This window comes from Carya illinoinensis, chromosome 3 (genome assembly GCF_018687715.1).
Source record: "Carya illinoinensis cultivar Pawnee chromosome 3, C.illinoinensisPawnee_v1, whole genome shotgun sequence".
NCBI classification, from domain to species: Eukaryota; Viridiplantae; Streptophyta; class Magnoliopsida; order Fagales; family Juglandaceae; genus Carya; species Carya illinoinensis.
In genome coordinates, this window is record NC_056754.1 from 30,079,115 (window position 1) to 30,105,834 (window position 26,720).

Below are 26,720 nucleotides of genomic sequence, written 5' to 3' on the forward strand. Positions count from 1 at the left end.
CATCACATTTTTCATTACTGTCTTGTATCTCATTGAAATCTCCAAAGACTAACCAAGCAAGTCCATCCCTTCTATTCATGGATCTAATCAAATGCCATATGGCCATCCTTTGAGCAATATCTAGATGTCCATATACACCAGTTATGTGCTACTCAATAGTGGTAGAAACACTAGAATTAATTAAGGCATCGATATGGTGCTTTGAGTAACTAAGCATAGACAACTTAATATCATCCTTCCACATTAAGGCAATACCACTACTTCTACCCTCGCTGTCCACTACAAGACAGATAGAGAATCCCAACCTAAATTTTCTTGCTGCCATAACCTTAGCTAACAATTTTGTCTCTTGAAGAAACAAAGCATCAAGACCTTCCTTCAAAATCAGATTCCAAAGAGCATGAATTTCACTTGGATTCCCAAGTCAACATGAATTCCAACTTAGTATTTTCATGGTGTTCGATGGGGCTGGGAACCGGCCACCACCAATATCTCTTCATGTTCTTTATTTGAGTAAACCCCATATTATTTATTCCTCTTCTTTAGTAACCCCATGTGCTCCTGTTCTTCCTCTGGAGTTGCTATTTTCCTTCTATTGCTTTTACCCTCCAAATTGTTTTCTTCAGTCAGCCCATGTTCTACCTTTCTTTTACTACATCTCCAACGTTTCTCATAGTTAAAACTACTTGATCTACTGAGCTCTCATTCGCTTGATTTGTAACCTGCATGGCATAAGATTGATCATGGCCCACACTCGAAATATTAGGTCCCTCAGCCATTAAGGTATTCCCGCGTGATTCCTTATGTGTTGCTCTCCCTTCACAAGTAATGTCCATTGTTGCCATCCTAATTTTAAAGCTTCCCATAGCGGTTGAACTATTATTTCCAGCGTCATTTTTTACTTGATTTTGATGATTCTCTCTATAATGAACCTCATTTGCAGGACCAATTTCGACCATAATATCTGTTACTCCCTTCCATCCCAGAATTTCTTCTACTTGTCTCACTTCATTCAATTATTGCCTATTTTGATTCTTTGGTTAAGAAGAGGACATCGGAGATGTTTGTTCTGATGACTACTTTTGAATATGATTGACAACACCACATCCACCTACAAAAACGTGCACGTAACTAGTACCGATAAGGAAAGCCAATAACTGTAAATTCATCCTTGGCAGCCAACCACTTCCCACAATCCTTATGGCAATGTCCCAAGTAGCCACAACAATAGCATAAATCATGCAGCCTTTTGTACGTAAAATGAACCCAACATGCATGGTCGCGCCAATCATAATTTTCTTCCTTCTCAACAAAGTTTTGGATACATCTAGACTGACTCAAACCCATATAACCTCACCACATGCCAATTCATCTTTCTCAAGATCAACTCCCACCACCTCACCCAGAGAACTCCCAACCAAGTTGCCTACATACTAGTTTCTTGCCATAAGAGAAAGGTCATGGATTCTTACCCAAAACATTGCTTGCATAAACTGAATACAATAAACCTGCTGCCTTCCAACAAATTCCTACATCAACACAATTTTTTAATCAAGAGATCACGGGCCTTCATGCATAACACGATCCTTATCTGTTATATTTTCAAACTCCACCAAAATTAGAATTGGATCCAAGTCTTAGAACTTCACCCTTTAACTAGTCTCCAAACCTTCTTCATGGTCTATTTGAACACCTCCTTATGATAATATTTATTAGTAAACAACTTCGTGACCAAACACTTGTTACCTTTAGATATTGCATCTTCTAAAAGGTTAGCTTTCACATGATTTTTTTTTTGTTCCTGCTCAGTGAGTGATAGACGCTTGTAGAGCGTACCAAGACTGGGTTGTAAAAACCTTTGGTTCCTCACTCTCTAGTTCTCTCTCCCTCTTGGTTATAAAAAAAATTGAAAATCAATTTTGGGTTTTACCTAGCCACCACAGCTTACCCCGTCGTGCCATGACATCCAACCTCAGCCAAGGTGAGCTCCTCCCTTTCTTGGCCTCTATCTCTATTATACCCATTCAATCTCCTAGGATTTCCCTCTTCTTCTCCCTTTCAGTCTCCGCCGCTCACTATCTATCACCATGAGTTTTTTGGTTGTATATTAAATGTTGTATTTTTTTATTGCATCATAGCTGATAGTTATTGCTGATTATCTTGCCATTCAACTGTAATTGTGTGTGTAAAATGCAATGCGTAAAATTGCTAGATCTTGTATTAAATTGCTTTTATGGGTGTGTGCATTTCACGACCCTAAGCAGATATGAGAGTTATTATCTCAATGGTGCTCCTCTGATCAATTGAAAGTACATAAAACTGAGTGACATCTTCTAGATTGTCGCCGATCAACAATAGACTTGAACGAGACGATAAAGCCCTCAGGTCAACGTTTTTGCCTCTCTATAGGTATAGACTACATGATGCATGAGGAACATGCTAGTTGTATAACTGGGCATCCCTTGTTACAAAATCACATATGTACAGTTGTTAATCATGGTATAGCAAAGGGAGCTAAGGTATGTGAAAGGTTCACATAAGGGGAACGGTGGTGCACATGTTTATAAAATGAGCATTTTATAAATGAGGGGATTTTTGTGTGGAAAATTTTATCAAATATTTAATTTTATATAATTATCATTTATCCTTGTATTAAATGTTTGCTTAATTTTCTGTTCCACCTACATGTATTTTAAGTGTTGAAGTAGTCCCACTATGGTTCCAAGGTGATTTTGATGTAGAGGATGGGTATGGTGGTGGTTATGAACATGGAGATCCAGCACTTTCAGAGGAGTAAGGATTGGGGCCCTTGCCCCATTTTATTAAATTTCTAAGTTTGTTTTATTTTAAAGGGGATTAATATAATATTTTGTTGTTTATGGATTGAGACAAGTGATTTATGGATATTGTGGTTGGGACATCATTTAACTTTTTTTGGTATTGTTTAATTAGAATTAATTACGGCTCTTTTATTTTATTTTCGCTGCAAATATAATTGTACACCATTTATTTTAAGCATGTGGGAGGGTTCTATGTCTCGTGTGGCCAACATCCCAATGTCATGGATTCTGTCAAATAACAAGCGAGACCTAGGGATGTCATAGACTTGGTGGTATCTATAATATCCTAGCCCATGTTAAGACCCAAGCCCAAATTTCGGCAGGCCCAACTACCTCAAAAATAAAAATAAAAAATAAAAAAACCTTATTTTTTTCTTTTCTTTTCTTCCCTCTCCACCTACTGTCTGTGCACCATCCCCCACCCCCCCAATGTCCCAACTCTCCCTCCCTCTTTTTGTTGCCAAACCGTTGCCACCTGTTTAGGCTATTGACCAAGCTCCTCTGCCGCACGGAATTCCTTACTCAACCTCACCACCCAACACCCAATTCATTGCTGGTAAGTGGTTCTCCCACTCTCTATTTCAACCTCCCTCTCTCTTTGTCTGTGTATATGATCTCGATTCTGACTCACTCTGTATAACTCTCTTTTTGTACTAAGCTAGCCACCATGATTAGTGGAGGCCCTTGCACCCTGGCCACCCATGCTGCCTCGCTTTGTTGAATCCTTGCTGCAGCACCAACTTTGCCCTAAAAAACCTAGCCAACCACCACTCTTAGTTGGGCTTGCAACGAAATTCATTTAATTAAAAATATAAAGTCCTTTTACAAACAAGAGTTCATACGTTATATAAAATGCCTAGGCTTTTGTCACCTTTTCTTTGGGCTGTGTCCGTCTGGACATTTCGTCCTCATTTCATTCCTTGGTGGGGCACACATAAAAACAAAATGAGTCGATTGCTCAGTAAGCATTACTTCATACTGTAAAAATATACTAACATAAATTTCATTCATCCATTTCTTATTCATATACATACTTTACATAAAACATTTTCTTTTCTTTGAAAGCATTACAAAGTGAGATTTTTCTTTTAAAAAGATTTTCATTCCTCAAAATATTTCCTACCTTATACATTCCTTCATAAAACTAAAATGTTTCATACATTCAATTATTCTTATCACTTTTCTACAGGCCATTATACACTGTTACGCCCGGTGTGTTAGGGTTAGTGGTCTTCTAGATCTAATTCCACCCATGGCAACAAGTTAGGAATCCCTTAGTCAGGGACAGTACTGGGTGCACTATCAATACTACTTAACTAGCATTATAATATGCTTACTCCATTGGTATCATCACTCATTCATTCAGTCATGGTCGTTACATAGCTTCATACATTAAAACATTCATTTATTTTTTGTCCTTTCATTTCCTTTCATTCATTCCTTTTCTTTTCATTATTTTCATTCATCAGTCCATTTCATTTCATAAAACATCATTTCATAACATAAAGCATAAACATTATCATTTCATTTCATGGAACATAAATACAATAAATACTGCATATAACATCCATTCACATGTATACAACTATTCTTGAAGTGGGTAAAAATGGGTTGCCAGAAAAGGTCATTACATACATATACTTGAACATTAATACATTAGCATAGATTTATAAAGCGTCATTTCATTCTAAGAAAACAATTCATTTTATTTCATTTCATAAAAGAACACTTTTCTCATAAAAGCATTTATTCCTTTTTCATTTTCATATCGTTAGAAAACTCTAGAAGAGTGACTGTAATACTTACCTAGACTTCATGCCACTTTCATTTCATGTAGTCCATTCATGTGTGTGTCAGATGGCAACCTACATGCATTCATAACCTTAAATCATTTTACTTTCATTTACTTAAGAATGTTAAATTTAGAACTTGCATAATAAAACTACTCCTAACTCTTAGTGCATTCTCTTCCAAATAACCTTAACCTCTCTTTGTTCTTTACTTAAATGGGCCGGGCTGGGCACCAAGTCGATAGATTCAAGGATCCCTTAGAGATCCCTTATAAAAAATCCTACTCCACTCGAGTGGTCGTTGTGGACCGACTGTAGCCTTCCGAAAACCCCACCTACCAAAGACTTCAACAGAAGGACTGCTCACCTAAGAAGGCCTGAGACAGTTCTTAGGAGCCATTAGAACAAAAATGTGTGCCTGTGAATATAAAAGGGCTAAGATAAGGTTGGAGTAGAAGAGCAAACGGAACGAGAGGAAGATGAAACGTGCATAGACAAAAGCACAAAGAGGAAAAAAGAAAGAAGAAACACAAGCAAGAGCTAAAATATAAAGAGGGGAGGATAGGGCGACAATTATTGGGAGACAGAATGATAGAAGACGAAGGAGACAAAGAGTGAAGGAGGGGATGTTGCATGTCACCCAAAAAGGGCACGTTGAGGCAAATCCCACCTCCCGCACTAACATGAAACTACGTGTGGGCTGATCCAGTGTAGTGCAATAAACTGTTCTCAGAAGAAAGAATGTATCCATTGCTTATGTCATAAGGAGAAGGAAAAAAAAAAGGACAAGAAAACAATGAAGAGGAAAGTGAATTAAATTTCCATTGACACACATGTGAGAAAATTTTGTGGGGTAACTTCTAGGTGAAATATTTGTAAAAAGGCAACAAAAACTGGCAAGCCTGAAGGCCCTTTCCTCTTAAGGTTAAAAATGACCCATCAAGGGGAACCCCACGGGCCAACATTGCTAGGGGTGAATTCGGTCCGGTCCGGTCGGTCCGCAGGGGGATTTACGGACCGGACCGGACCAATTCGGTCCAGGGTTTTCCCACCCTGGACCGGACCGAAATGGACTAAGGACTGGTCCGGTCGGTCCCTTTCGGGGGGGGGGTCCGGTCCAGTCGGTCCGTCGGTCCAAATATGGACCATGTAGCCCATGGGCCCAATCGGCCCAACAGTGAAATCACATTAATTTTTTATCTACTTTTATGTCAAAAAATACCTAAAAATAAAAGAGTTGAATGCAAAATAAAATTAAGCATAAAAAGAAAATTATCTATATACAATAAATTTGAATAAATGATTTTACAAGGAAAAAAAAATAAAGAAAATTGAAAAAGACCCATAAATTACAAAAAATCCATGACTTAATGTCTAAATTAATGATTTGCAAAGGACCTATGATTTCATTAAAACTTAAAGAGCACCACTTTTACATCCAAAAATAAAAAATCCAAAAATTCATGTCAAATCCTCACATAATTGCAATATTTTATATCAAATGAAATTTAATACATCTAAATTCTAATTCTATGCCAACTAAACATCCATATTTCAAAAGAAAAGGAAAAAAGTTGAAAAGTACATCTAATTCTTAACTAAACATCCAACTAAACATGCCAACTAAACATCCAAAAGTCCAAATAAAAGGGAAAAAAAATAAGAAACCAAAAAAAGTTAAGCAAAGGACATAAAAAATATTACAATTTACAATCCATGCATCTAGGCTGCTAGCCATAATAACTAATAAAGTGATATTACGAATTACAAGTGACTAAATAATAACTAATACAAATAACAAATAACTAAGATATGATCTCTAAACGGCAAACACTTGATCCCGTCAAAGCTTTCACCACCAAACGAAATGCTGCCAAATAGGACACAAAAATTCAATGAGAGACAATACAAAAGTAAAACTAAATTGGACAAGTCACAATTGAAGAAAATAATCTGAAATTTTAAAGAAAACAATTTAAGTTCTCACCTCATGAATTTGCATTAGATGTAGACATTGTATTTGACGCCTCCATAGAATTTTCACCCTCCTGAGCAAGTGCTATACAATAAAGGAAAAAAAAAAACAATTTATATAAATTTTCACTACATATATAAATCATAAAAGTTATAAAATGAAGTAAATAATAAACATACCCATATCCAATTGCCTCTCAAAATCTTCCACATCATCCATTATAGTCCTAAGGCTGATTGGAGTAGATGAAGAACGAAGCCAATTTTGTGTACAAATGAGGCCCTCAACCATCATTGGAGATAAACTACTTCGGAAAGGATCAAGAACACGACCCGCTGTGCTAAAGCAAGATTCAGAGGCAACTGTAGAGACTGGTATTGCAAGTACATCGCGTGCAATTTTTGAAAGCACACGATATCTAAATGAGTTAACCTTCCACCAAACTAGAATGTCAAAACTTGCACTGTCTGTCTCACACTTTTCATCTAGATATCTATCAACCTCTGACTTACTTTCAAGAGAGTCCTCCGACTGCAACCGTTGCTTAAATATGGCCATTCTCTGTGCACGAACATCCACGTCTGTACTTGCGCCATCTTCACCAGTAAGATTTACATCTTCACGTGATAAACTTCTAGACTGCTGTTGTTGTTGTAAAGAGTTGCTATTCTCATCATTTGCAAGGTATGCCTCATACATGCGGGTTAAAGTATTCTTCACTGAACAACTCAAATCAACTGCTTTTGTGGGATCATGGGCATACATCACTTCCAACTCAAAGTCAAGATATCGCATCTTGTACCGAGGATCAAGAAGAATTCCAACAAACAACAACATATTCATATTTTCCAAGTTGCCCCAATATTTGTTAAATTTTTTCTTCATATTTGTGGCCATTGATCCCACCACAAGGTTTTGATTTTGACACTCCAAATCAATTGCACCGGATATTGTAGCTAACTCCGGAAAAAAAGAGTTGCAAGTTGCATACAGACCCCCCGAAAAGCGTAAAGTTGCATCATGAAATAGTTTAAGAAACTTTACAAACAACCTTGCCTTCTCCCAATCAATATTATTGGGAGGCCCCAACTTTTTTGACGTTCTCCTATTCACAACTTGCTCTACATCTTCCTCATCATCGTCATCATCATCTCCAATACTAGTAAGGAAAGCCGAATCCTCTTCTTCCAACCGTTCAAACACTCTTCGAAATTTTATTGCTCTCTCTAACATAAGATAGGTGGAGTTCCACCTAGTTGGTACATCTAAGCAAATGCCACTTTTACACGTAATTTCTTCCAACTGTATACATTTATTAAACATACTCCACCTTTGAGGTGATGACTTCACATATTTTACAACACCTCTCACCTTTGCAATAGACTCATCAAATTCCCTCAACCCCTCACGAACTATTAAGTTTAAGATGTGGGCACAACATCGAACATGCAAAAATTCATGTTCCAAAATAGTATCCTTCCTATACTTGGTTTTTTTCTTCAAATAAGAAACTGCACCATTATTAGAACTTGCATTATCAAGTGTGATAGCAAGATATTTTGGTCGCCCCCAATCATGCAAACACATCTCAATGGCCTTACCAAGTGTATCCCCTTTGTGATTCTCAACCAAACAAAAAGAAAGAATTCTCTTGTGTAGATTCCAATCATCATCAATAAAGTGTGCAGTAAGACACATATAATTGAGATGTCCATGTATCCGTAGTGAGGGAAACTCGTTGCCCTTGAAGAGCACTTCTCAACTTATTTTTTTCCCTAGTATACACACTAAAGCAATCCTTTGCAACCGTAACACGAGATGGAATCGTTACCCACTTAGGGCAAACAATAAGCATAAACTTCTTGAAACCCTCTCCCTCAACAAACCTAAAGGGTAGCTCATCAAGAATTATCATCTCTGCTAAGCTTTGTCTACAAGCATCAACACTGAATGCTATAGACACAAGTTCTCCACTACCACTTCCTCCATCCCCCTTCCAAGCTAGGGTAGTTTGAGACTTATCCATCCTATTAAAAGGACATTTCTTACATTGTTTTTCAATATGATATTTCATGGACTTTGTACCGTTGGTCTTCGTATCACATGCATACGAAGCAGTACAATAATTACATTTAGCCCTAGGTTTACTTGGATCACCGTTTGGTATTCTAGTAAAATGATCCCAAACCATTGACCTATGTCTGCCACTTACATTGGGTGCAAGTGGAGGTAGGGCTGTACCACTTTGTGTAGGCATACTTGACTCTACATCATCTGTAGTAGAGTCTTGAATCTGGTCCATCTACAAAAATATAGATATAAATTCCTATAAAAATCCCAACTTGCAAACTTTTAGGTCTTAAACAGGAGAAAAAAAATAACCTAAAAATATCAATCAAAGATAATAAATTCAAGATGATTCTCAAATAATTTATGAATTGATCACTTCAACAAACACACACTGGAAGAAAATATTAAATTAATTTATTGACACACACACTCAACATCATATCAACTGATCAACAAAATAACATATAAGATATAGATATAAATTCCTATAAAAATTCCAACTTGCAAACTTCTAGAACCACAGAGGGTTCTCACCCCCAATCCTCACCAAACAGCAACATTTGTTTCTGTTTATTTTTTATTTTTTTAAAAAATATAATGAAATTCGGTAAGAAATTTCACACGGAATAATATTTCCCTTATTTTTTGATTATCAACAAAAAATATGGTTTAGGGATAAAACGGCGAGCTGGGGGGGGGGGAAGGTATTGAAATAAATATTAGAGGTATTTATTAAACACTGGTATCAACACATTTATTGAAATAAATATTAGAGGCATTTATCTACTAACTGGTATCAATACTAATTGAAGGAAACGGCGAGCTGGGGGGGGGGGGGAAGGTATTTATTACGAAGCATTTATTATTACCTTTAAATGGACCGGCGAGCTGGGGGGGGGGGGGGGAAACGGCGAGCTGCCGCTGCTCGTTGAACGGACCGGCTGGTTTGTGGGAACCGGAAGGGTGCGACGGAGGGGCTGCGAGCAGCAGGGTGCGACGGAAAGGGTGCGACGCCAAGGGTCTGCTGTGGTCTGAGTAGAGGTCGGCCGTGTGAGGGTTAGGGCTGATTCGGCTGAAGTAATGGGGGGAAATGGGGAATCGATGAGCTGGGGGGGGGGGGGAAGAAGGGTTCGGTCGAATATTAATGGGATAAAACGGCGCCGTTTGAAGTTAAAATAACTCCAAACGGCGCCGTTTCACAGACCGGCTCATTTTAAAAAGATAAACTGGGTTGCATGAAACGGCGCCGTTTCATGCAATCCGGTTTTAATTTTGGTTTCCCCTGGACCTAAACGGCGCCGTTTAGGTCCAAATTTACATTAAACGGCGCCGTTTTCTATAATGCCAACAGTAAGCATCCAATATTATTTATCTTCTTGGCATATAAATTAGAAAATATTTAAATTAATAAAACTAAAGTTAAGTAAACTAATTGATGTAATAATGTGGATTATTTCATTAACTCAAAAAATAATTAATTAAACTTATATTGATGATGTTAAATTGTTAATTACTAAATTATTGATTCATTAATCATTACTAACTTAGAGACATAGACTTATAGTATGTTAATGAATTAATGAGCTATATTAAACTTATAGAGGCAAATTTTTTTATATGATCATGAATCATGATTCATAGATGTAGATGTTAATAAACTATAATTAGTTAATAGTGAATTGGTGATAGGTTAGTTAATTGATATCATATATTAGTTCATTAAAATTTACATTAATATTTATAATTGTTTTATATTTAGTTATAAGTTACAACTTAGGTATTAATTAAAAAATTTATCTACTAACTTTAATTAGATCATAGATGTAGTGTAGTCTTGACTCTTGTATATGTTAATAATTAATAGTAACATAGTTAATGGTGAATTGGTGATAGGTTACTTAATTGATATCATATATTAGTTATTAATAGTTAATTAAAATTTATACTTGATTTATATTTACAAAGTTACAAGTTACAACTTAGGTATAACTTGTTTATCTAATAACTTTAATTAGATTATAGATAATAATTATATTAGTAATTAGTTAATTCACCTACTAATTAGTTAATGGTGAATTTAATAAATTGATAATAACTACTATAATATTAATTTAAATTTAAAGTTTTATATTGTTAAAATTAATGGTAATATTTTAGATGAAAATTACATAATTATTTATACAATTATTATATAAAATAATATATATAATATATTTTAAAATAACAATTTCCGTTCGGTCCGGTCCGGTCCAAAAAAGTCACAGACCGGGACCAGACCGAAAACCGAAATTATTTTTTTTGTTGGACCGAGACCGACCGGCTCTAAGGCCGGTTCGGTCCGGTCCGGACCGAATCAGTCGGTCCGGTCGGTTTTTCCGGTCCGGACCGACCGGCTTTCACCCCTAAACATTGCCATGTCCCAATAGGGTACAACTCCAGCACCATTGAGATGGGCCAATGCATCCTTGCTAACTTGGTTAGTGGAACAAGCCCCCATACCCCACACCCAAGAAGGGTTACCGCATTAAATGAAGTACCCTCTCAGCCCATGGAAATTAGGGCATGCACACCTACCAGGTGAAGACTTTGTCTTGGGAAATGGAAAGATCTTGTTGGGAAGAATCGGCTACACGCCTACTAGGGTTTCTAGAAGGAATCTTGAAAAGGTTTCCTTGAGGTGGATGTCTAGGGCTAGGGTTTTGGTGCATTTTGTGACCAATCACACAATGTCTAAGACATTGGTGGAAGAAGATTTCCTTGGGAAAAGATGAAGATTTTGGCCACCATGCACACACCCACACTCTCACATGCCGCTTGGCAGACATGTACACATGTAGGAGATTGAGGAAAATCCTAGCTAGAGAAAAGACCAAATGGCCATGAGGTTCATTGAACTAAGACAAAAGACAAATGGCAAAAATGGAATAAGGTTTCAGTTTTATAGGAAAAGGCGCCACTTGTCCAAAAGTGCTATTATGTTTCCAACATACTCAAATGATGAGGAAGAGGAAGAGGCCCTAGGGTGAGGTGCCATTTGGAATCCATGCACATGACTTGGCTTGTACAAGAAGCTTTTTGTTCCTATAAAAAGGAGGGAGTACTAACGAAAATCTCATCTCTTTAGTCACTTAGAGGATTCTCTTGTGAAGTTTCGGCCATCACTTTTCTCTCCACTTTCCATCACTTTCTCACCATCCTAACACTCTTCACATAACTCTTTTTTCTTCCAAACACCATTTTGGGGGCAAGCAAAGTTAAGTGATAATTCCAATGAGAGAATCATAGAAGGTATGATGTCCAAAAACCCATATTTCTATTTTATCACACATAGCCTTGAGAAGGGGAGTTTCGGTTCTAAGCAAGCTCATCATAAACTTATGCTCACATACCCACATTTAAGCTAGAAGAAGTTAGTTCATGTTTTGAGAAATATGAACGCACTTCTACACACACACGGTTTTAGGGTTTTTAAAACTAGGGTTTGAGTGGATGAAAGTTTCATATTTGAAGGAGTGGAGGTCCGAAATATTTGAAAATTTTCCTTGGTCTAGATGCCATAAGCTTACACGTGCACACATGGGTTTTATACAAACTGAACCTAATGATTTTGTATTTATATTTTCAACTTGCTTGTTTTATAGATTGTGGATTTTTGTAAATAAACTTTTAACTTGAACTTGATATTTTATGTATATGCAATGTGAACTTACTTGTTGTTTGGTTGCAAGGTTTTGCTTGATGAAATGATGTTCTTCTATGTGTTAGAATCGGATCCATTGTGTGAATGTTCAACTCATGATTGAAGTGGTTATTGTGTTAAGTTTATATCATGAATGAAGAAGGAAAAGGCCATGTTAGGGTTTCGAATTTGCATGATTTTATGCTTACGGTGGTTTTTTGTATTATCAAGTCTCTTATAAGATGTTAACCAAGAAAAGGATTGTTCAACCATGAATTTACATATTCATATGTTCGGCCATACATGGTGTTCATTGTTGTTATTTTATGTGATGAAAATGAAGTGGAAGGCCATGTTAGGTTTTCAGTATTTTGCATGATTTATTTGTAGAATGTTCATTACCTAATCTTTTAAAGGATTAAACTCATAAAAATGCTTGTTTTTCCTAAGCATGCTCATTTGTAAGTTTCGGCTATACATGGGAAATTTATGGATAAAGTTTGGTTAATCATATTAGAAGATTCTAAGTTCATGAGAATAGATGTAACATGTTTTAAGACTAGGAGGTTTTGGCCTTGACCATAGATGAAGAGTTAGTATGTTTTTATTAAAGTTTTGAAGACATGAAATGAATTCTCTTGCATGCTAGTGTTGATGTGACTCAACCATTGCAAGTTGTATATGGAATTGTTTATGTTCACTTCTTGCTTGTAACCGAATGCCTTAGAATTTATGATAGAGAACATGTTCGTATGTTCTAATATTTTCAAGCTCTAACACAAAATGTACATGGATGTGCATGATTATTTGCTATGTGATCATGATTAAGTTTCGGGATTTGCATGTGTCTCATGAAACCATAAGGTTTCATAGTCCATGTCACATGCATTGAGTTTTGTGAAACCTTTAAAAAGAAAAAACTCACGACCTCAAAAGCTAGCACTACAAAAAAAGGCTAAATTGGCGGCGTTTATAAGCACGGCGTTTGTTTATGCGCCAGTAGATATATAAATTTTCCGGCGAATAATTTTTCCGCTAGTAAATTATTGAACTTCCTGGCGTTTAAATTTTTACGTCGGTAATAATTTATGGCGTTGGCGGCGTATATAACAACGCCGCCAATATAGTAATGATGCGCCGGGACATTAATGGCGTTGGCGGCGTTTATATTGTTACGCTGGAAATAATATTTTTTTTTGTTAGCGTTTAAACAAATGCCAATAATTTATTAATTATACGCCGTTATATTAACCGTGTTTGTCGGCGTTTCTAATATACCGGCGGTAATAACATATAACATCAGCGGCGTTTCACAAAATGCCGACAATTGATAGAGTTGACGCCGACAAAGTATTGAGTTTTTCAACGTTTATATCGTTTAAATAAATGTTGGCCATTGGTTAATTTTACGCCGGCGTTTATATTGTTACGCCGGAAATAATTATATACATTGGCGGCGCTTATAAAATGTCAAAATTTGATCAATGAAACGCCGGTAAAACTATTATAGATTTATTGGTAATAAAATAAATAAAATAAAATAAAATAACTTATTTAAATGATACGAAAATACACCCAAAAATTGTGCAAGTCTCGTACAATATTTCTTTTGAAAACAATAGAGTCTATTATTTAAAATTTAATCTTTTAATATGGATCTTATATTTATTCTTTTTTTAAAAAAAGTGTGTGTTGCTTGCAAACTTTATGACAAGATATGTTAAACATCATACTAAGATTCACAACTTCCAACAAGAGTAGTAAAAATAATGCATAATCCAACACTTCTCCTTTAATTTCATAATTCATCCTAATTCCAACTTAACAAAACATAGCAAACGTCGATATATGGCATAACCATAAATATAGTCTCAATTAAGGAAAGTTGTGAATACCACCAAAACAAAGCAAATGTCGATATATTGCAAATACCATAAATATAGTCTCAATTATAGTCTCACTTATAATCCCGACCCTCAATCATCGTCCTCTTCATTCTCTTCCTCTTCTTCATCTTCCTCTTGATCTTCTTCCTCTTCAGAATTTTCCTCTTCTTCATCTTTCTCTTCCTCTTCATTCTCTTTTCGATTTTGTCCTGAAGCCTGAATATAAATTCAAATGAGGGTCCAAAAATTTCAATAGAAGGTTGATTTATATCGACTAAACATATGTGGGGTGCTCACCTGTGCATGCACGAATGTGTTTACTAAGTTCCGTAATTCAGCTAATTCGTTACGCATTTTCTCAAACTCTTCCTTTGATACACCATCTTCTTGGTTTGAAGTCGGTAGTGAATGTTGACAAGTTTGCTTTGTAGGGGTTGGCCCAAAACCCAAACCACGCACACGTCCAGGCCATTCTGGTCCCATGACTTTTGAATAAACATCATCTGATGCCCAAGTCATGGTTCCTCCAGACCCCATGTCTATAGAATTCGTGTCCTGTGTTAAAAGTTCCTCCATCTCAACCTGTAATAGATAATAAAAAATACACATTATTCTTCATTTATAAATCCTTTAAAATTAAAAAAGTTATAAATTTGAAAATAAACATACCACTTTCTTCCTCGTGTCATCATTGTAGTGTGTGCCATCCTTTTTCTTATGGGTCTTGACAAACAACTGGGCTCGACTTGGCATTGCCCCAGTTGATTTTTTCTACGTCCAATATTTTAGATTAAACACATATATCGAAAACAAAGAACTAACAAATATTCAACAATAAATAAATATTAAATAAATAAATACCATATCATGGGCATATCTTGCTAAACTTTTTGATCCTCCACTATGAACAACCACCTGCTTCTTACGACACTCCTTGTTTTTATTACATTTGGACTGCAACATGTAAAATATTATGAGAATTATAATTAAAATAACTAGTTGGTTGACTTTATAAATCTATAATAGAAATACACGCATTGTTACCATATATTCTGGATCAAACCAGAGATTGGCCAACTCTGCTAGTTGCTCTAAGTCCACCATATCGGGACTTGCCCTTGCCACAACTTGTGCTGCAGAGGTGTCTTTTTCATTAAGTAGCTTTTTCTTCAATTCATGCTTATAGTCTTTCCATTTCTTTCCCAAGTCCTTTAGTATCCATTTTTTGAATACATCCAATTTGTCATTAGGAACTTTAAACTTGCCCTACAGTCAAAATAAATTTACACGAGTAACTAGCTTTCTAACAAAATTTTCAAAATATACCTATTTAAATAATAATAATATTTAAATATGAAAAATCATATATATCTTTATAAGACCCCACGCTTCCTCCTTTATGGTTTTAGGTACTGACCTCCAATCTTTGTAAATTATCGGAACCAACTTATTACTTCTCGCTATCAGACCACCAAACCTTACCACCTTTGAGTCTTGCTTTTTGATGGGCTGACCAAGATTGTTGAGCTCCATTTCAATTCTCTCCCCTTCTGGAAGATGCCAAATGTCATGAATAGAGTGCAATAATCTCTTTACTCGATCTCCATTACTATCTGCAAAAATAGATTTAGTTACAGTGTTAGTATTTCGTAAATCTGCAGTCATTGTGAAATAAATAATAAGGAAGAAAAACAAAAACATACCGACGATGATGAGAAAGCGATCTCCATTGTCAGAACACATATCGACATTTTCTGCTTCCGAACTAGGTGCTATTGGTACAGATGTGCATGGCTCGGTCTCTCTGCTCATCTCCATGTGTGTGGATAGTTGGCCTCCCATTTGGCTCGATGTGGAAGGTTGGGTCCCTTGCTGGTAAGATGGTAATGGTTGGGAAGGACAATCTATAGAAGGTTGGGTCCCTTGCTGTGAAGATAATGATGGTTCTATAGGAGATTGGGTCCCTTGCTGTGAAGATAATGATGGTTGGGAAGGACAATCTATAGAAGGTGGTGACTCCACCATCCTATCAACGGAAAGGGGTGGCCCATCGACAGAGGGTAATGAATGGGCTGCCCTATCAGATTGTGGCTCACTATGGACAGCTTGTAGTCTTGTAGATTGTCTTCGCAACTGTGGTATGGACATCTTTGCCTTCTTTTTTGGACCCATTGTACCTATACAAAAACAAATTTACATATATGCAAATCAAACAAAATAATAATATTTAGAGCATGATAATAACATAATAATATATTTCTTACTCAACACTATTGGGGAGTTTCGATCGTCATTCCATCTATATCATTTCATGTCCACACAACATCGTCAATACCAGGTTCAATAGCTTCATGGTTGGAAGTGTTAATACAATATTCGTTGACTAAATATTCATCCTCATCATCGTCAGTCACTTCCTCTTCACCAGTGTCATACACGTCTCTTGGTTTTGTCTTAACAACCACAACCCAATTTGGGCATCTTTCATCTGCCACATAAAATACTTGAGATACTTGGGAAGATAAAACAAACGGATCATCAGTTATCCGACTACCAGTGTGTACTAAATGAGAAAAATTTACAAGAGTAAAGCCAAACTCGTCCACCTTCAAACCTCTACCCCGAGCAACGTCTGCCCAATCACATTTGAATAACACATATCGGGACCCATCATAATACATAACCTCAATTATGCGTGTTAATTGGCCATACCAAGCAAGGCCATCTTGATCAGTACATACACTAACACCACAATTCTGAGTTTTCTTCCCATTTTCATAATTCCTAGTGCGAAATTTTGTGCCATTAATGACAAATCGCTTAAATTCTTTGGCAACTTGCATGGGACCTTTAGAATGCATTACGACTTTATGGCCCAATTCACTTCTTCCATTGTCATCCATTTTCATTACCTGAAAGGTTGGATTATTAGCATTGATTAAAATGACGAAAAAAAGCTACAGAGGCATAATAAAATTGGTCTTAGGTGTAATCCTTACATAGTCTTGGAACCAATTACAAAATTGGTCTTCGTGCCTATTCTGTAATTCATCATTCGATAAATGATTCCCATCAACTGTATTCCGTATTATTTCCAAGTGCATCCTATATATGTTCACGACATCACAAATGTATGTTATAATTACACAATATGAATGAAACATAATTTGATTCGTACGTATTAAGCATTGCAACTCACATGCGGAATGGAGTGAAATCATCAGAGTTGAAGAGAATATAGCGATGTGCTTGGGTCCACAATGTAAAATCGAGTCGGACGTCAATTACTTTCTCTTTAGAATCATCCAGGTTTCTAGACGGTCTATTGAAAACCGTTTGAGCGGATTCTAAATAACGAGAACAAAACGTCAATAATTCCTCCAACAAATACCCTTCAGCAATGGAACCTTCTGGTGCAGCTTTGTTACGCACATGAAACTTAAGTCGGTGTAGGTACCTACCACATAAATCATTAGATGACTTTTACTATTTTTTTTTTTAAAAAAACAAATCTCATTCAACTGATATTTATGTGTTTTTAATTCAATAACTATAGCATACCTTTCAACGGGATACATCCATCGATAATGAACAGGTCCTCCAAGCTTACATTCTGCAACTAAATGTATAGTCAAGTGCACCATAACCGTGAAAAATGATGGCGGAAATATCATTTCTAATTGGCACAATATGTAAGGTATTCTAGATTCCAATCGGTCCAAATCTTCAAGCCGCAATGTTTTGGAACAAATTCCCCTGAAGAATCCAGATAGCTCGATTAATGGTTCTATTACCTTCTTAGATAATGACCCACGTAATGCAATTGGCAGGAGTTGTTGCATCAGTATGTGGCAATCATGACTCTTCATGCCCACTATAGTACGGTGTTGAAGCTTGACACAACGTGAAACATTTGAAGAATAACCGTCTGGTACTTTTACATTTTGTATAACCTTCAACAAGTCTTCTTTCTCTTTGTTACTCATTGTGAAAATAGCTGGAGGCAAATATGTCTTCTCTGCAGCTGTTATAACCGGATGAAGTTGTGGTCTCAAACCCATCTCTTGTAAGTCAAGGCGCGCCTTTATGCCATCCTTTGATTTTGTATCAATATTCAACAGTGTGCCGACAATGTTATCCACCACATTTTTTTCTATGTGCATCACATCAAGATTATGACGCAATAAATTATCTTTCCCGTAAGGCAAACTAAAGAAAATACTACGTTTCTTCCATGAGTGTTCCTTAACATTAGTCGACCCCACAACTCTTTTTCTTTTACGATCTGTTCTATCATTGCAATTTAAATCATCTAACTGTTCCAAAATTTCATCAGGTGTTGGCATAGTAGGTGAAGGATCAATTTCTCGTGTCCCATCAAATATTTTTGCCATCATTCTCCACCTATGATCACTTGGCAAGAATCGTCTATGCCCCATATAGGAAAACTTTTTTCCATGTTTCAGCCATCTAGATCGTGTGTTACCCATACAACAAGGACATGCTAAACGACCTTTCGTACTCCACCCAGACAAATCACCATACGCAGGGAAATCATTTATCGTCCACATTAAAACCGCCCGCATTGTGAAGATCTCTTTGGAGCAAACATCATAGGTTGGTGCTCCAACCTCCCATAATTCCTTTAATTCTGATATTAGAGGCTCTAAGTATACATCTATATTCATTGAAGGTGATGATGGTCCCGGTATAATCAACGATAGCATGAAACTTGATCGTTTCATGCACATCCAAGGAGGTAAATTGTAAGGTACCAACATAACCGGCCAAGTACTATAGGAAATGCTCATGTTTCCAAAAGGATTAAAGCCATCTGCAGATAAACCAAGCCTAACATTGCGGGGGTCAGACGCAAAATCATCATGTTGTGAATCAAACGTCTTCCAAGCCATGCCATCTGCTGGATGCCTTAGTACCCCATCATTACTGCGGCCTATAGCATGCCATTTCATTTGTGAAGAAGTCTTCGATGACATAAAAAGCCTTTGCAACCTTGTCTTTAACGGAAACCACTGTAATATTTTAGCTGGACTTCTTTTACCTTTTCTAGACCTATCATCCATAGACTCTTTTTGCTTCCATTTTGACGCTCCGCATACCACGCATGTTTCCAGATTCTCATTGTCCTTCCAAAATAACATACAACCATTGGGACATACTAAGATCTTCTCGTATCCAAGACCTAACTCATTCATGTACTTCTTCGCCTCGTACGTATTTTTAGGAAATGATGCTCCTGGTGGGAGCAACTTATTCACAAATTCAAGTAGTTCTGTGAATATGCTATTACTCAATCCACCCAAACACTTCATATTCCAGAGACGTACAATAGCACTAAACTTAGTATGTTTTGTGCACCCTTCATATAATGGTTCATCAGCATCTTTCAACATATTGTAAAATTTATTAACTCTTTCGCTAGAACCTTGTCGATTTTCATTTTGCACTCCAGCCTCTCCAGCATCTACACCTATTTCAGGCCCACCCTCCACTATTTCAGGATCAAACATGGGGAAAACATCATGTAACATGGTTGTCATCCCACCAGAGCCTTCATTTATTTGCTCATTATTATTTTGGGCATCAGTAGCATGGTAAGATGCCTCCCCTATTCTCTCCCCATGAGCATGCCAAATGGTGTAACCTTGAGAAATTCCATAGCTAATCAAATGATCATATACCATGTGGGGCATGAACATCTTACGCAATCCACATTTTCTACATGGGCAACAAATCGGCGAATCTGTATCACAATGCTCGCATGCAAACTTCAAAAAGTCATTGACACCATCGACATACTCTTGTGTATGTCGAGGTTTTTTCATCCAACTTCTATCCATAGCTTAACTATATAATAAATATGAAAACAAAATAGAATCAAAATGCAAGATCATCAATAATTTTAAACTTCGATTATAAATAGAATAAATTATAATACATGTTGAGATACGGATTGGGAGATGGTTTAATTAAACGATGGTGATGGTTTAAAGGCCTATAATAATTTCCTTCTAGAAGTAAGGTGTACTACATGGAGCCGACAACAAACAAATTAACAAGCACCAAAAGTTAACAATTTGAGAGACAAAGATTTCTCCCTCAACATGTATTAATGTTCTACTGTATTAAGACAAGAATATTATAAACATAATTTCTTTGGATTTTTCAGTTGCTTTCTTTGGATTTGGAGTCTCTAATTAATCAAGGCATGGTGGGCTTATCACATAAGCAGAAATTAGTAGAGGAAGCTCTTATTCACTCATATGAAATTGCACTTGGTGGTGGGCGTTTTATATCTATGGTATTGCAAATGATGTTAAATCTATAAATCTCATTAAAGTGACAAACTTTCATCTTTACAATTCCAACATGAGCAAATGTTATTCATGTTGAAATTCGAAGTAAGATGCTTTCTCTCCTCTGCTCCCCAAACCCTCACATAAATAACCTTATAAGATGGTTAATCTTATGGTTGGCACTGGAGCAGTGTCTGTATACCAAACTCTATTATTACCATTAGCAATGAAATAAGTCCCATTTTAAAAAGTGCCTTGTGGAACCCCCCATCTCCATAAATCAGACATTTTTTACAACTACACAACAAAGACAACAACTCATGTCCGAAAGAAAGCAGATTCATGAAACAAATACGAAAATCTAAAACTTAGAATATAGACATTATTGCTTTGTGCCCAATTGTGCTACGTCCTTGATCTAATCGCTAAAGCTAAAAAAAAGCCATTAAAGATTAAACCATTAGCATTAACACAAGAAGACAGGCCGCCCCGACAACCATTTGCTCTTACTCGTTCTATTTCTCTGTTTTCATGGAAACCAAACAAAAGAAAATCTACCAATCATACTTAAATAACTATATCAGTGATAATAGTTTGTAGCTAGGGAACTTGTAAATAAAATGGGAAACCATCAACTGTGTTGAGAAACCATCAACTTCTAAATAAAAACGCAATAAATTTGGTACTGACCTGTACGTATATGGCGCCCTCTACTACAGCCTCTGTATTACCGTGTACCGTGGCTTTCGATATGCACAATATGGAGTGCTCTGTTTTGAACCTACAAAACAGAGCCTGTCTTCTATCAATCGATGGACACTATGACAGAGAAATTGCACTTGGTTTGAGCGGGTTTCCGTGTGGGGACGTTGTTCTGTGGAGGATAAGATGTGATCAGGCCGGGCGATGTGAAGGGACGCTCTGTTGAGCCGTTGCTCTGTCGGAACGTAATGCACGAGAGAAGTGTACGTGTGGTGGCAACCCTAGCGATGTTAATTATGGGGAAGATCAAACGGCAAGATATTCCAGCGCTGGTGGTGGAAAAAAATAATAATCAACATGCAATAAATTAAATACCCGACATGGCTATAAATAATTATTGAGAAAATACTTTGATCATTGGAATGTGACATTTATGGGTGCAGATCCTTGAAGATTTAAGTATGCGTGAGATAATTAACTATGGAATGTTAAATCTATTTAAGAATCTCTTTATTTTCTATAAGTAGAGCTTAGTTGACTTTATTATAAGGATTTATTTCCTGTCATTAGTTATCGGCTTAATTTAGTTTTAGACAAATAAATGGTTCTAGTAAATTTGAGTGAATTATATTTCATATATTAAGGTTTAGTGGTCAAGTTGTTTCAAGAAAGATTTCAATCGAACTACATTTTATTATTTAAAACTAGAAGTTAAGAGTTTCTTTAAGGTCTAGTGATCAAGTTCTATATATTTGTTGTCGAAGATCTTAAGCAATTTCTTAATCATTTGATTTTCAAGCATTAGCCTTGTACAAGCATTTTCATAAGTGATATAGTATTAGTATAGTGATTTATATAATAATTTATATATAGACTTAAATTATATTACTAATAGAATTAGAGTACGTATTAGTATAAGACCATAAAGTATAAATTGTAATTAATATACATTATATACTAATGTATATTAGTATTACTAATGTACTAATATAGTCATTAAAATGAATATATTGAGAATTTATTAATTAAGCGATAAAATGTTATTAATATATATATTATATTTGCTGTCGAAGATCTTAAGAAATTTCTTAATCATTCGATCTACAAGCGTTAGCCTTGTACTCTGGCTAGGCTGCCACAATTTGATTGGCATTATAGTATCGTGTTGAAAAGTTTGTGTTGGTAGTATGTTTATATCATTAATAGTTTAGTATTACTATATCACTATAATTAATAGTATCATAGTGATATAGTATTAGCACTACAAAGAATATGGCTTTTTGCATCGATTTTTTATATGTGGCAAAGAATTGGATGCAAATGTGTAGTAATTGCTTCGAGTTCCAGATGGATGCACATTAACATCATGAGTTTTATAAAACCATGTGAGATGTTTTCGCTCGACCCTCGCTCAACAGGGCGCTCGAGCGAACTCAGACAGAGTTGAACGCTCGACCCTCGCTCGACATGGCGCTCGAGCGAACTCAGACAGAGTTGAACGCTCGACACTCGCTCGACACTGCGCTCGAGCGAAATCAGACAGAGTTGAACGCTCGACACTGCGCTCGAGCTAACTTAGGCAGATTGGAATGCTCGACTTTCGCTCGACACTGAGCTCGAGCGAACTCAAGCAGAATGTCTAATATAAGCATAAAGTATATTACTTATAATGGTATTAGATTGTTAGTATAAGGCCATAAAGTATAAATTGTAATTAATATACATTATATACTAATTAATATACATTAGTAACTAATATAATTATCAAGAAGAATATATTGAAAATTTATTAAACGATAAAATGTTATTAATATATATGTTATATTTAAAGCATATGATTAAATAAATATTCATGTTTAAGATTATAATAAATTAATAATTGTCTTATATATATTTTTTATATTAACATAAAATTATAATAACATTATCTTTTATATAACATAATTATATATATTATATAATATAATTTATAAAAAATATTATATTAACATCTCAATTATACATAAGATTGGAATATTTAGATCAAAGAGTAATAAGCAAGCATAATATTATAAGTTGGCGCCTTCAGCCCACCTCAAATATTCGTACATACCCACACATATAATTTCCCTCAAAATATGGTCAAAACAAAAACTAAGTTGGCGCCCTAAACGTTCCTCAAATTTTCATAAAATTTAAATTTCCCTCCCACGGCTTACACACTGCAGACGTTCCGCTTTCCAGCTTATAAGTACATCTTATTCCTTCTTTTTGCTTCTAGGGCTTCAGAGTATCAACCAACAATTTTACCATCACCACACACACGCCGTCAACCAAGGAGATGCAGCCCAATGTAGCCGAGTCCTCTCCTGCACAACGGAAGTCCCTCCAACCAACGCCACCACCTTCCGCACTTGGAAAGATGCATCGGAAGCCACAGAGATGCCAATTCAAGAACCAGCAACCACCTGCATATAAGTACCGAACCAGCCTCTGTTTTAAGCAAGAAGAACAGAGCATTATTCTCCAAACCGAGGGCCATGTCTTGCTGCAGTTGGGCCATGTGTTTCTGCATATAAGCATAAAAAATCTTCTTTGTTATTCTCATGGCATTGTTTCTGTGTATGCTTTCTCTATTTCAAAAGCTATGGAACATTTTAAAAAATTTAACCGTTTTAACTTACAGAGAGCAATGAGTATTACTCCATCCATGGCACATCAAGTGATACAGGTACCAGGTTGCCATATTTCTATTAGTCTATGCATCTTGATCTAGTTCTAGATAGCGAGTTCATTTCCATCAACACTTTTTTTTTTTTTAAAGATTTGTTTTTTTTGTTTTTTTGTTTTTTTTCCGTTTGGACCTAGATTCACTGCTAACAAATGTCTCCGTAGTGACTTTTCAGGTTCTTAGATCTGGGATATATTACGAATATGTGGTGGCTCCATATAAGGCTGGTGCACGGTTGGCATATCTGTGCAGACTTGAAGCTGAAAAGGGTGGTATCATTTCTGTGATTACCAAATATAGTGATCTAATAGCATATGGTTTCCAAGCTGTAAGAACTACCCATAAATTTTTTGACATTATGCAGATGGAGGTCTACTGCGCGCTTCCTGAAAACATTAGTGAATATGGTGTTTTAAGCAATGTGCACAGATTGGTAAGGGTTTGAAGAAGTAGTTTACACAGAAGCCAAGATGTAGAACGAAGAGGGGCTTATTACCGAGCTTTACATTCCTAGGAAATGCATATTTACAAATAGGTTGATTACTTCAAAGGACCATGCTTCCGTTCAGATCAACGTCGGGCATTTGGATGAGAATGGCGTGTACAACGGCCATTTCTCCACCTTTGTTCTCTGTGGATTTGTTCGAGCTCAGGGAGATGTTGACAGTGGGCTTGATCGCCTTTGGCAGAAAAAGAAAGTTGAAGTTCGTCAACAGTAGAGTAATGGAGAGAGAATCTAGTTCATTATCGTGTTTGAAATACTGTTCTTAGGTCGATGCAATGTGGTCTAAGGATTTTGACTCCTTTCATTAGTTTTATGAATATTGAAATTACTTTATGATCTTTCACGTGTGGCTGTTTGAATTGTGGATATGGCATAAAATCTAATATACCTTTTACAAAAAAAAAAAAAAAAAGCAATGTGCACATTGTACTAATTTTTAAATACTGTTAATTAATGCAATGCGGCTGTAACGTATTCGTAATGGCGTTTATATTGATGTCGTTAATTTAAAAAATATGTCGGCAATGAATTAGTGGCAGCGTTTAAAAACTTCATGGTGGCATTTAGATAAACGCCGTTAATAAATTCAATATGTTGTCAATGTACTATTAGTGACATTTAAATAAATGCCACTAATTTATATGATGCGTTGACAACGTAATGGGGCGGCGTTTAAATAAATGCCATTAATAAATTCGCCAAATTACTAGTAGCGGCATTTATCGTAACGCTGCTATTTTAAAAAAGTGGTGGCGATCATATAAACGCCGTTAACAAATTTAATGTGCCACTGCCAATGTACTATTAGTGGCATTTAAATAAATGCCAGTAATTTATATGACGCGTTGGCAACGTAATGGGGCAGCGTTTAAATAAATGCCGTTAATAAATTCGCCAAATTACTAGTAGCGGCATTGACCGGTGCAAAACTGCAAGTGCACAGTATCGTAGTTTTATAGTAAAGTAATAAGAAGAGTATCGTCCTCAGGGATTGGTACCTTACTCTTGCCAAATACCAAAATTATGCTAATCTCAATTCTATCTAGAGGAATCGCTAAGGTTTTTGTAGTAGCAAATAAAACTAGATCAACTCAAGAGAAATAAGCAAAGAAAGTAAAACTGATGTTTGAAGATCAAATTCAATAGGGAAGAAAACTTCTAGGAAATCGATTTCACCATAATTCTTCACTATGCTTTTCTCATCCAGCTAATTTAACTTAAACCTCTTTTGTCTATTAGCAAATCTCTAATTCATCCAAAAGCCTCTTTCGATAGTCAATTGGAATTGATTCTAGTTTATCAATTCACACAAGAGTATGCAAATTAAATAATCAAGAACGCAATAAGACCAATGATTTAATTACTACACAGGTTCATACAAGTCTTTCGATCTCTATACTTACCTATGCTGAAATATCCAAGATCTACCCTATGATTCCCTCTTTCGATAGCAAATCACAAGATTAATAATCATCTAATCAATGGCCAGTTAATTAGAAGCATTAAACTCAAAATAAATCAGATAAACAAAGAGAGAATTGCATTAAATTAGCATGGACAAACAAGCATAGTTCGGAATTAGGTTACATCGTTTTCCTAGAAAGAAGAAAATTTAGCTCATACTAGAATTGGAATTCAACATAAACGAATTCACCATAATTGTTCTGAGAAGATGGGAAGAAGAAAATAAACACTGAAAAATCCTCCTTGCAGCCTCAACTGGTCGTCAAAAGCTCAAGAGAACGATTCAACGCCTTTCTCCCGTCCGTGCTCGTGTATGAATCCAACGTACGTGCAATAAATTGGAATTCCGTCTCCAAAACAAATGATTTGAATCCCTCTAGCTATGTTTTTCTCTCCCAAAGAGTGTTCTCCAGTCAAAAACCGCGGCTCTAGAGTGAAGAATGGCCTTTTATATGGTCCCACGGCGGAAAACCTAAAATCTGTCAAAATACGATGTTCGCTCGAGCGGGGTGTCGAGCGCGCGTCGAGCGTTCGACTCTGCCTGATTTCGCTCGAGCGTCCTATCGAGCGCACATCGAGCGTTCGACTCTGCCTGATTTCGCTCGAGCGGCCAATGTCTCCGCTCGAGCGATCTTCGTTTTTCAGCAACCTGCTCGAGCTCCCTGTCGAGCGGCAGTCGAGCGTTTGAATCTGCCTGAATTCGCTCGAGCGGCCAAAAGCCTCCGCTCGAGCGAACTTGTAAAATCTGCAATATGAAATTTTGCAAGCCATCAAATACCCCC

At 36.3% G+C, this 26,720-nt stretch overlaps 1 long non-coding RNA gene and 1 pseudogene across 1 annotated transcript; one reads left to right on the forward strand and one right to left on the reverse strand.

Moving 5' to 3' along the window:
- Window positions 1-6,218: 6,218 nt before the first annotated feature.
- Window positions 6,219-6,780, reverse strand: LOC122305599. Its single transcript, XR_006241172.1, has 2 exons — window positions 6,618-6,780; window positions 6,219-6,500 (listed from the first exon to the last, which is right to left on the reverse strand). It is a non-coding gene; the product is annotated as an uncharacterized LOC122305599 (long non-coding RNA).
- Window positions 6,781-24,439: 17,659 nt separating this feature from the next.
- On the forward strand, window positions 24,440-24,844 carry LOC122305712 (annotated as a pseudogene).
- Window positions 24,845-26,720: the final 1,876 nt, after the last annotated feature.